The sequence below is a fragment of the Coturnix japonica genome, chromosome 24 (assembly GCF_001577835.2).
Source record: "Coturnix japonica isolate 7356 chromosome 24, Coturnix japonica 2.1, whole genome shotgun sequence".
NCBI lineage: Eukaryota > Metazoa > Chordata > Aves > Galliformes > Phasianidae > Coturnix > Coturnix japonica.
The window spans coordinates 4,473,321-4,486,145 of NC_029539.1; the positions used below are offsets into that span (position 1 = coordinate 4,473,321).

At 48.1% G+C, this 12,825-nt stretch overlaps 1 protein-coding gene across 4 annotated transcripts in view; it reads right to left on the reverse strand.

The window, feature by feature from the left end:
- SIK3 (SIK family kinase 3) overlaps nt 1-11,774 on the reverse strand; it is a 65,881-nt gene extending 54,107 nt beyond the window's left edge. For 3 of the 4 annotated variants that reach the window (XM_015883893.2, XM_015883892.2, XM_015883890.2), the window contains exon 1: nt 11,597-11,773. The gene's annotated coding sequence lies outside the window, so the exon portion shown is untranslated. Of the gene's footprint in view, nt 1-11,596 lie in introns of all 4 variants that reach the window. The other variant, XM_015883891.2, reaches the window with a different exon arrangement.
- Nucleotides 11,775-12,825: the final 1,051 nt, after the last annotated feature.

Here is a 12,825-nt window from a genome sequence, read left to right on the forward strand (position 1 = left end):
AGTCCAATTTTTCTCCATGGAGGAAATCAAAAGCAGCTCCAGCCCAGGCCACAACCTGGGTTTTCATGCACCTCAAAGATCACCCAAGAAGGAGGCTGTGACTCAGCAGCTTTACAAGCTACAGGAACATTCCCATGGTTTACAACATCTGGAACTCCTCAGGTTTCCATTAATGCAGGAGAAAGCCACCAGCCTTAGAGTAAGCCGTGCAACATGCTGTCACTCAAAGCTACCCCCCCAGCAAATTTCCCCTGGGCTACTGCTTTAACCAAGTTATCTGTGAGCTGGCCTCCAGAACCATTCAGCCTGTCAGGATGAGGCACTTCTCCAGCACATTTCCTTCTATCTCATTTAGGGGGAGGAGGAAATGAAGATAACCTAAAATTGGCAAGATGAATACAATAAAAAGCTGAGGGATTTAGGAGCTCTCTGAAGCAGTAAGTAGCTTTCCCACCCCAAGTTTTTAAGCCTAGAGCTCTGCTATCTATGGAAAAATTAATACATTAGAGCCAAAGAAACCCAACCAAAGATAAATCATTAAGTAGGCACAGTAAGAAGCAGCTCAGCAGCCCCACATTCAGCCACCAGAGCAGCTGGGTGACACATAGGGCAGCTCAACAGGCAGAGATGGGCTCAGACACTGTGACTGCAGGGATGGGGGCCTGGACTGATTGAGGGGCCAGCCCTGGCAGCTGGGCTCCTTGCACAGAGCAGCTGTGCAAGCACAGCTCTCGCCATGCAACAGTAAGTTCCCAGGATAATCTGAGGCGCTCTGGAAAAGTAAAGGACAAGGCTCATCAGCTTAGACAAATACTGGTATGGGCCACTGCCTGTATGAAATATTTATCACTGCAGTAAGTGCCTTCCAAGACACCCCGTTGAATTGCTTCCCTTTGGCTACTACACAGCCCCACATGGGGTATAGCGGGGCCACCTTACAAGGACCACCAGCAAATCGTCCGCTGCCACCTAGTTCCTATTACTGGAGGTCATCACCTTCAGCAAAGAGCTTAAAGAGTTTCATTTACAGGAAAGAAATTAACACTCTAGATCTTAAAAGTAACCATTCTTGCCAACATGGTCCCAGATTTATCCTTATACCTGTTCCTAAGACAAGAGTCAAACCCTTACATTGAATCCACAGAAAGTATATTTCGAAGTTCAAGCTGTTTCCACTTACAACAAGTGCTCAGCATTAAATCTTTGTAAAACACAGCCCTGGCTACTCAAGTGCTTTGAAACAGAAGCAGGTTTGACACCACACGTCACATCACAGCAAACCTGATGCCTTCAGAAGGACACGGGAAGTGAAACAATGGTGTAAGGATAAGGAAGGAGGGCAAGACAGGTGACCAAGAAGGAAATCAGTATCTTCTAAATAAGGTTAACTGAAGCGGTAGCACTTCCACACAGCTATTACATGTTGCTGGTTGGCAATCTGAAAGCTGAAGCCAATGAAGCAGTGGTGCAGACAACACTGACAGCAGGTACTGCCACCCATCCCCTGCATTGCTTACAGTGAGGACACCAAGAAACTGCTTTCCACAGCCATGAAACGAAGGACACATTGTCTAAAACTATGTTAGTGGTTTCAAAGCACTTCTCCAATGACTTCTAATTACACTTCTAATTTGGTTTTTATCAGGTGAGGATCTAAAGTGCATCACAGGTGCGCAGTGCAGCGTGCTGAAAGACTAAATTCCAGCCTACATGAATTTCTGTATCACAGCTGCTCAGAGCAAGAGCTTACAGGAACTTTGGCTGTAATCCTTACTAAAATGAAGTCTCAGCTTGACTCTCATGCAATCTCTCCTGCAGTTAAGCTTGCAGCCCTGGACAACTAGAAACCTTCCAGGGCTGAGGAGGAAGGGAAGTGTGGGCAGCCTGACTCCATAGGCACCAGCAGGCATCCAGCACGGAGTGAGTGATTCAAAGGCTGACTTGTGGCCGTGCCAACAAACAAGTGCACTGTTACACTGGGCGTCTTCTCAGAAGTTACTCAAAAGCTGGCAGCCAACTGCCTCCTAAAAAACAAACTGCTGACGTCTGAAGTTATCATCGTGTTGGTCACTCATGCTCACTCTGAGGGCCAATGGAGCTCTGCACTGCTCCATCAGCTTGAAGCAGCCACCCAGGGACATGCTGCAATGCATCCAGTACCTGAGTTACACACCCCCAGACAAAAATCAAGCCCAAGTTGTGTTGCTGCTTCACACAGTCCTCCAGCCTTGTTTTCCTCAATGAACACAGACAGGTTGCCAACCAAGAACTGTGCTGTGGGATTAGCCAATGTTTATGAAGTGCTTTAAAGATTAAAAGTGTCACCTATGTGCTAAATATTTCTCTGGCACTATCAGCTTGAACAGCAACCGAGTATCTTGTATCTGCTCCTGCTGATCTTGAGCTGGTTGCCAGAGGTGTCAGTCAGCCCGACTTCCAAACCACTGCACTTGGCATCGCTCCTCAGAGCACTTCTAGGCACATCACAGCACACAGCTGGGGAACCAATTGATAAATGGTAACGTCTACGAACAGCACACACAGATAAATGGACGAGGATATATTTATGCTCTTTACCTTCTTCCTTGCTCTCATATCACCCAAGTTCCTTTTCCAGTTCACCTGTGCAGACCTTCCTAGCAGCTGTGTCACACCTGGAGCAAGCTGTAAGTGTTCCAGCTGGAGTGCTCACCCTGTGTCATTCATTCACCTTGAGTCGCCTTCCTCCAACTCCCCTCAGATGCACCATCTGCAAGTTTGTAAACACCCAAAGGACACAAACACCCCACTCTTCTCTTTGGCCCACAGGTTGTACAAAGTAGCAACACAACAGAGCAATTGTTATCAAGTGACACTTGGTCCCATAAGTTTACACTGCATTGGAGACAGAAGAAAACCCAAAGTCAGACATTGCTCACTTCATATAACCACCAACTGCTCCAAAAGCACTGCTGTCAACAGCAAGCCACTGCGCTGAACTGTGTAGACACTTGGCTTCCAATCTGCCAACAAGGGGCAAGGGAACGCTGATACCAGGCACAGGCACCCAGAGCCCAAGGACAAAGGAGCCCATTGCAAACACAAACACTATCCAAAGCCAAAACAGTGTCCCGCAAGGCTTTCTACCCAGCAGCAGAGCCAGAAAACTTCTTAATATTTAGTATTAGCTCGCTTCTTAATGCTTAGTAGCAACACAAGAACAACAGAGCCGAATAAAGAACTTGGTTGTCACAGCAGTGGTCATCAATCAGCTCCTCTGCAGCCTGGAGGGCACCTCTGGGAGGAACCACTGGCTGCAGTGCAGCCACAGCAGGAGGCAGCCCAGAGCTGAAGCACTGCTTTCCCCACAGGTTTCTAACGGTTTCACAAGCAACAGAAGCACTGCTTAGATGGCTGAGCCCCAGCCGTGCAATCTAAGGAGGTGCCCTCGCTCTGGATAACATCGGTAAGGTTTATTTCCCAATGTTTTGCACAGGGTTTTTGGAACGCGTTCAAGTCAATGTGGTTGACAGCTGCCTCATATCAGGTGACTCACTGAAGCCACACATCATAAATTGCTCTTACTCAAGCTATGAATTAGCATGGCAGGTTAGTAAAGTAGTCCGAAAACCCTCTGCTGAAGACGCAGCTAAGCACAAGTAAAGCACTTCCAATAACACATGCCATTCTTGCAGAGCCACTCGTACACTTTTGTGCACAAAGCCAAACTGAAACCAAAGGACCAAGACAAGCTGCAGCTTGGACTTGCAGTTCAAGATCTCCAAATATACATAACAGGAAAAAAACTATCAAAAAAGAGTAGCTGTCTTAATTGCTATTTTAATTGCAAGATGATCTTCCCACTTTAATAAACTCAACATTTTACATGCTGAATGCTGGCACTAACATGGGTGCCCAGCTGAGTTTTACACTGGTGAGAAGACACACACCAATAGAGGTTTTGCAAAGGTTTTCCCTTTGTTTGGGGATGCAATAAGGAAAACTCATCCACACGGCCCAAATCTCATTCCCATCCAACTTGATATGATCTGAATTAGGAGGGCAGGAAGCAAGCTTTGTTTCAGGCAACAAGAAACGGTCTTATCACCAGCACTAATGCAACAGGTTTTCGAGTTTCAAGATCTACATGTGGCAAAGCAAAAAAAGCTTTTGGCTGTTTACCTCGGAGATACATAAGCTGCTTTAAAATAGCCTGCCTGGGTGGCTCTGCGCAGCACCTCTTGTTTGGACAAGCACGTTTGCTGGGTGATTATTTGAATTCTGACTCACTCCAACAAGCCGGGGCACCCTATGAACCAAACCCAAAGTGCTGACTAGGGGTTTGTGATGCAAATCCGGCAGGAAGCGGCATTTCCCTGCTGGGACACACTGCCCTGGTCACCAGGACACGCTGCACTGAGTGGCACAGTACGCAGCTAAAGGAGAGCTCTTCCCAGCCACACGGTACCATTTAATGTCTGATTTGCTTGCATCACTCCAATCAAAGTGTGGCAATTGTGAGCAAACTTATCTTGTACCACTTGTGTATGGACAGCAGTGCAATCAAAAGGAACTTGCACAACACTAACAGATATTGGCTTCTGTCAGAGCACCTAAGCACCAAAGATTTAGGCACTGAATGAGAAATTCCTCTACCTCCAACATAACCATAACTTTAACCAGCTCATTCAGCAGCAAACATGAACTACAGACCTTCCCCAAAATGAAACTACACCAACAGACTCACATCACACCATCAGAAAGTGATGTGGTGTTAATGCAACCCCATGGCCTGCTTGGAGATCGAAGGGAGCCCAAGAATCAAACAGCTAAGCTGTGCCCTGCCCTACAAAGCAGCCTTACAACTGTTCTGTTATTTAGAAGCAATTATCAAGGAAAGGTAAACAGTCTGTTGGGCATTTAGAAAACATTCCGGTCCACTGCAGCCATTAGAAGGAAGCCAGGTGCTGTGCTGAGCTAGGAACCAAATCAGCACAACTCTCTCCTATTCCCTAGTGCCAAGTCCCCCAGTTCACTGTCACCTTACCAACCCTTTCCACTGAAGGCAGCTTTCTTCTGACCCAGGGATTGCTCATGGATTCACATTTCTATGTGCAGCGTTTGCAGCTTACGTGGTTGTTTTGGAGAAAATGCTGAAACAACACAGCTTTGATCTACAACACAAAACGTGGCTCTGCTCAAAACAAGGCATGGGGAGGAAACTCAGGTTTTCCAGGTCTCTGAAAAAGCAAAGGGACGCACAGTCCAACCACCGCTATAATTCCACACTGTGTCCCATCAGGGCCCCCATCTACTAAATGACTCAAACTACAGATGTGCTTCCTGAGTGGGAAAATACCCACAGTCAGTCCTCACTCGTCTTTTTACTGTGTGATGCGAGTCCCAGCTTGGCTGAGAAAGTCTTCATATCTGGTTCTGACTAAGCAAAGGCTTCCCCATGTAACTCAGCAGCCATGAGTTGCACATTGTCCAGGGCAGTGGGCACCCAGCACCTACACAGCAACAAACCCCACAGCCAGTGACTGAGGTTTCCTTCTCCTCCACCAGCACTGTGTTCTGTTTCTTGGACTATAAAACAGCTGAACACAAAGGAAAACTTGTTGGGTTTTTTTGTTGTTGTTGTGGTTGTTGTTTTTTATTTATTTATTAAACCATCTTACACTTTGCAAAGCAGCTCAGATGTAAAAACAACCACACTGGAAGCCAAATATCAACAAGCACCAAGGAGCTACTGAACGACAATGAAAACCCATTGCACGTGGCTGTCAATAAAGACATCACCTGAGTTACACAACAGCAGAACAAAGGCCAGTCACCTCGCAGCACAAAGCAGTCACTTTGCACAACGCGATACTTCATGACCTTCATACACTCGAACTAAATCAACATTTGCACTGATACTTCTAATTTCATACCAAACATCCAGCAACCCAAAGCTTTCGATAGGAAAGTCTGTGCTCTGGCTTCATGAGCAATACAACCAGGTTGTATCAATAACCAAAGCACAGAGCCCAGCCTGCTTCCCAGTTAGCTGTGCACTATCCAAGGAGGAATGGCAGTCACTACAAACCAACTTGTAGTGGGCAAGAATGAAGCCTTTTTTCTAGTTCTTCAACATTATGGCATCCCTGAACTTCATCTAGCCAACCTGCTAACATCCCCAGTACTGGATGATGAGGTTGCTGGGATAACCAGAAGCAACAGCAGTGTTTCAGTGTCATTGGGATGCCTACATCTACCAAACACTTCAAGCAGCTGCACTCCAATGATCCATGTAGGTCCCTTCCAGCTTGGGATACTCCATGATTCTAAGACAGCGGGGATGCCATAGAACACCATGGGAGAGCTGGTGGCTGTCAGTAGGACCCACCTGGGTTTGGATGCATGCAGACCAGATATCTGCTGTCCCCCAGATGCTGCTGACTCGTGAAGCCGAGCTCAGCTCATCTCCCCCCACCCCCCACACAGCCAAATGCTGCGCTATTTTTGGGTGCAGCGTGTCAGTTCCACTGGGTGTGGGAGTTTGTTTGTGTGGGTTTGTATGATTCGACTACTTTGAAACTTGGCTGAAGCCACATAATTCTCTTTTTATGGAACCCCCTTTGATGGCCATTTAACAGAGAGGGTGAGGTTTAGCCTCAACTGCAGAGACTCGGGGTCAGAATTACTAGAAAAGAGATGCATAATGACTAACAATGAATCAGCCTTCAGTGGTTTCTTCATTTAAGTGTTAATGCAGCATAATAAACCTCTGGACTAAGATCAGCAGGAAGGCTCTGTCTGCAGTAAGTGAGTTAGACCCACACAGGCTCCAAAGGGACACTTGATCCCATTTAACCCTTGATGCCTACAATCAGTGCCATGCAGACAGAGGACAGCAGAGCTGCCCATGGGATGGCAGAATTCACACGTTTCTCTTCAGTCATGGGGAATTTCAATTGCTAATTTAAGCCTCTACTACCCTGGCAACCTTGGAGCACCTTCCTAAAGCTTTACTTTCATGGTGGGGCAGGAAACTGTCTTGGCACAGTTATTCTATCAGGAGCTAGAAGGACCGCTCTACTTGGGCTAGCATATGTTCAATGGCAATTGTATGAGGCTGATGTATAACACAACGCGATCATGTAGAGAGGAGGAAGGAGCTGAGTTACTGCTTATCTTTGAAAATATCCAATGCCCAGGGAGTCCGGTACAGAGCAGCACACTGTGATCTCTGTATTCTCTTCTAACAGGATTCCTCCTTCAAACACAAATGAGAACATCTAATTCATCCTCCACGTCATTCACAAAACCTTTTCAAGACACGTACTAAGAAAAGATACACTAATCCATTTTTATGTCATAGCTGTTCCTCTTCCCACTCCTCTTCAGCAGCAGCCATTCTCCCCCCCAAGGGCTATTTCTGTCCCTGCCCTGGGGTACCAAGCTCCATCCATGGGCATTAATCTGCTCCTGCAGCTCAGCAGCAGATCCAGAGCTTCACGACAACAAATGTTGAAGAGGAAGAGCTCCTGTGCAGAAGGTGGGAGGCTGCAGTGCTGAAGAGATAGCAAGTACATAGCCCCCTCAGCCCCCAATTAAGCTACCACTGACACAGCACAAAAGCACTAATTACCTTACCTAGCCGGGCTGCTCCCTCACCAGAGAAGGCTGAACACAGGGCAGGTTCTGTGGCTGTCTGCTCACCCTGCAGGAGCAGTGCTGCTGTTAGCTGGTACTCCGTCTGAGCTGCTGCACTGTTACACTCATCAAGAAGAATCCTGGTCTCAAATTTAACCATGCTCTCACATTAATCTCTTGGTAACCATATGTTATTTCCTACAGCAAGAAAAATGTTTTAATGAAACATGTAATGTCTCTATTTCTGCTTGTAGTTGATACAGTTAATACCTCTGTGGGGTTTCATAAATATTCTCTGTTATCCCCACTGCAGCAACTATGCTCAACCTAAGACCATTCCTGGCTCTTAGGCTTTTACTAAACCTCTCCACTAAATGAGAACTAAAACACAACTCTCTTGCAGCATACAAACGATGAGAACAAAAGGCCATGTGAGCAGTATTATAATAGATGCCGGAGGAATTAGTAATTACAGCTATTGGCTTTTCTTATGGCCAAGAGAAATAAGAAGCAGGGCAGACAATGCACCAACAAATACCGAAAAAGCAGAGGAAAACAACTGAAAAAGGTCACCTTACGAGGCCTTTGCATGGCTCATTATGAAACAAACAGCACCAGTATCAAATAATTCCCCTCTGACACAAGAACGGACCACAGCATTGGGGCACACAGACTGCTTGGATTATCACGCTCTGAACACTGATGATCCGTGGTTATCCCGTAGTCACATGCCCTGGTGCTGCATGCCAAAGGTAAGGAAGAGCAGGAGAACAAGCAGCAGCCAAGACTTTTCCAGTGACTGGTCCGCCAGCAGCTCTGCACTCATCTCAAGGAAACAAATCCAGACAAACCAAGGCGCCTTCTAAAGGCTCCTATGTACAGCAACCAAAGCACATCAGTCAGGGCCAAACATCTTCCAGAGCCTCAAAACCATGACAGTACCCCAGCTGGATTTTAGCCTGCTTTTAAGTGTCACAGTGTCCACCTCTAAGAACTCAGTGCGACATTTTCACCATTGGCTCTCAATTCTTCTGAACACAAACCACAGAATCAAAGCCAGCTCTTCCAGAAGGGATCGTCCTCCCTTGGTTAAAGCAGAGACATCTCCTACCTCCAAAAAAGGCTCAGCTCCTTAAAAGGATAGAAAAACAAAACAACTCAGCTCAGAGGAACTAAAAAATAAGTGGACAGTGAGCTTGCAAGAAGGTAAGGCTGGACAGCAAGAAGGTGGCTGGACTTGGGAGGTTGCCACATTCTTTCAGGCTTGTGAACTCTGATGTCCATTGCATTCCAGCCACACACAGTGCCCAGAACAAGAGATGCAGCATGAGACCCACAGGTGCTCAACTAATCACAGTCAGAGGAACCAGCCCCAGTTCCTTAATAGGACTCTTACAGAGTATAGGACTCTAAGTCTGCACAACCAGGGACTGAGTATAAATTGCTGGCTTGGTTAACACATAAATTGTCAACTGTTCCTTTCTATTTCATTAGTTCCAGCAAAATACAATTATGAATACAGGCTTCCTGCCCTTTAGGATGATTAACATTCCCTTTCGTTACTGTCCCCAGCACTGTTGACCCACATTCAACTTGTGAAATCCAGTTATATGTAAACTGCAATGTTCTGTGTCAGCAAGATGTGCCAGACCATCAGAGCCAGGAGCACACAGCACAAGTCTGGAAATAAATGCAGTCCTTTAAATACAAAACAGCCAAGAAAATCTAGTCCTTTAACACAAGAATGGGCACCCAACCATCCTTTTTTAGGTAAAAGGGGACACAAGCCAGGAATGCCCACGCTGTTATCTTCATGTCACATCAAAGTCCGCTTGACTTGGCAAACATCCATAGGAAAAGAAAACAGATTCCCAATCCTTATCAATAGTCAGGCTACCTTTTACATTTGTGAGCAGCAATGAACATAAGCCTTCCAAGCTATTAATTTCCCCTTTATAGTCACATAAAAAGACAGGGCACACTACCTTTCAAATGAGTGTAGACATTCACACTGGATTTCCCTTTGAAACAGAAGAGCATGGTTCCCAAGCAGCAGCCATGATGAGCAAACCAGCTTTTCTCTAAGAGAACATGACACAGGGTCAAGTTTGTGCAGGGATTTGATGGCTATATTTGAACGCTGCTTGATTCTTCTATGCAACTACTACTGGAAGAAACCATCTCTGGAAGGGGTTGCCAGCACACTCAACTATTGTACTACATTTATGTAGTGTGTTCAAAGGATTCTTTCAGATCACAAATGGAACCATTTGATAAAGTCTTTACTTTCTCTTCAGTCATTCCATTAAGCCAAACTATTTCAAGTACTACAGGGATACTACCGGGCTGTTTTCTATTCCCACTGCATATTACACATACACATTTGCCCTTTTCAGGGTATTTTACATCAGCACCTCCCATCTAACCTCAAGAATCCCAGAGCTTGAAGCAAATAACTCTCCCCTCCTTCCTCACTCCTCTCCTGGAGTCAGCAATGACAGCGCCTGCAGAGAAGGAGAAGTACTGAAATAACAGCACTGGGGATTTGCAGGCAAAAAAGAGCCCATTTGCTTGGCAGGGTGGGATTTTAAAGGAAACCCGACCTCAGAGTTAAGAAAGCTTCCAGGTCAAGTTTCAGCTCCTGGCTGTTCAACCTCAGCCTTCCCAGCCCTGCCACTCACCCAGCCAACAGATCCCAGCTGTTCTCAATGCAGGTATTTCCCTCAACATGACTGTGTTCATCTCCTCCACTCAGCTGAAGGCAATTTCAAGGCACACACTCCAGCAGCCAGGTGATAGCAGCAACTACACCTACATCCCACCCTGCCAACAGCTGTGCTGCTTCCTAAAGCAAACAAACCATCTTCCCTAGCTGCAAAGCTGCAAGCACCACTAAGCTGCTGTTTAGCAAAGCTCCTTCACAAATGGCCGTTCCACTTTTATATCTTGTTCAATAAATAAAGCATCAAAGTTAACTTCAGCCCCTGTCCATTTTGAACACGGCTTCCTAAGCTGAGGTTGTGTGTATTTTGCCATCCTTCAGAAGGAAAAATAAAGGGGCAAACTGAATGCAAGACAGGCTCTGCTTCAGTATTTGCAAACTAATATCACTCAAGAGAAGCCTTGACTCAACAAGGAGGGCTGCATCCATTAATGTACCTTGTAGCCAAAGGACTGATCTCTTTAAGAAGAGAAGCCTTCTGCGTTTGAAGCATCCAAGCTGCTGCCTCCACTGCTTCTAGCAGGAAAATTCAGCTTCGTGATGGAAAAAATAAAGCGACTGAGCTCAGTGTAAGGGCAACAGTAGCTGAGCTGCAGGTTAAATTGTAGCATCTAGAATTTGAACCTGACATTAACTTATGTGATATATACAAATGTATCACAGTTCTGTAAAGAAAGGTCCAGCAGATGTTTAGCAATACATCTAAACAGCCCCTGCAATGAATTTCATGCAGTTACCTCGGAAAAAGACAGACAGATCACCACAGAAACAACTTCACGTTGAAATAGTCCCATAAATCACACCATAACTCCCCAAAATCAGACGGCAACTCAAACGTGACAGCCACAGCCTCCACATACAGCACTTCAAGTCGCTAACACAGCGGCTAATAGCAGGACAGCACAGTGACCTGCCCGCTCCTCACCACCTCCCATAGAGCTCCCTTAGAAACCAATGGGGGGATAAAGAACGCTTCGGCATCGCTGCCAGCAGCACCGAGCTGCCCCCAGCCCTACAAACCATCAACCCAACGGAGGCAGCGCGGCCATATGACAGCACCGACAGCACCGACAGCACCGCCGGGCCCGGCTGCGGCCCGCACCCACGGGGACGGCTCCGGCCCAGCTCCGGCCGCTCTCCCCGGCTCAAGGCCGCTGTTCCCGGCCCATCTCCGAGCTCCCACAGCGGCACCTCGATACGGGTCAGGCCGACATGAGGAGTCGGCTCGTCAAACAGCCGGAGCGGGCCCCTCACCTTGGCCCGGGTCACCAGGTGCGTGGCCAGCTTGACGACGGCGAAGTTGCCTTTACCGATGGTTCGTTCGATCTCGTAATAACCGATGCGAGCCGGTCCCGGGGGTCTGGGGGGCGGCGGGGCCGGGGGCAGCCGTGGAGCCGGAGGGGGCCCCCCCGCTCCGCTCGCCGCCGCCGCTGCAGCCGCCGCCGCCATCTTGTAGCGAGGAGCAAACCCCCCCCCCTCGGGGCTGCGGCACCGCGTGAGCTCATCCGCGGGGGGGGGGGGGCAGGCGCCATGGCAACCCCGAGGGGCGGGCGGAGTGACGTCAGCGCGGCCGTGACGCACTCATACGTCACCGCGCGTCGAGACGCCGGATTGGCTGGGGGGCGTGGCTTAGGAGCACACACACGGCGCGGCGGGGAGGGCGCCCCCGCGTGGTGAGGAGGTGGAGAGCAGGAGGTTGAGGGTTCGAATCCCGGCCCTGCTCGGCGGCAGGTGGCCGGCCCCTATTCAAGCTTCATTTTAGCCTTGCATTAAAATGAAGGGAACTTACTCCCAGGAGGGGAGTAAACTCTTGGAAAGGGATGAAAAAACACGGGGAAATGGTTTTAAGTGAAAAGAGGGAAGATTTAGGTTGGATGTCAGGGGGAAGTTCTTCACTAGGAGAGTGGTTAGGGCCTGGAACAGGCTGCCCAGGGAGGTTGTGGATGCCCCGTCCTTGGAGGTGTTCAAGGCCAGGTTGGACGGGGCCATGGGCAACCTGATCTATGGGGTCTCTATGGGGATCTATGTGGTCTATGGGTTCTCTATGGGTTCTCTATGGGGTCTCTGGGGTCTCTATGTGCCTCTATGGGGTCTCTATGGGGTCTCTATGGGGCTCTATGGGGTCTATGGGGTCTCTATGGGGATCTATGGGGTCTCTATGGGGCTCTATGGGGTCTCTATGGGGGTCTATGGGGTCTGTGGGGGTCTCTATGGGGATCTATGGGGTCTCTATGGGGATCTATGGGGTCTCTATGAGGATCTATGGGGTCTATGGGGTCTCTATGGGGATCTATGGGGTCTCTATGGGGGTCTTTGGGGTCTATGGGGTCTCTATGGGAATCTATGGGGTCTCTATGGGGATCTATGGGGTCTCCTGGGCAACCTGATCTAGTAAAGGTGTATGTTTGGTGGCCCTGCCGGGCAGGGGGTTGGAACTACATGATCCTTGAGGTCCCTTCCAACCCGGGTCATTCTGTGATTCT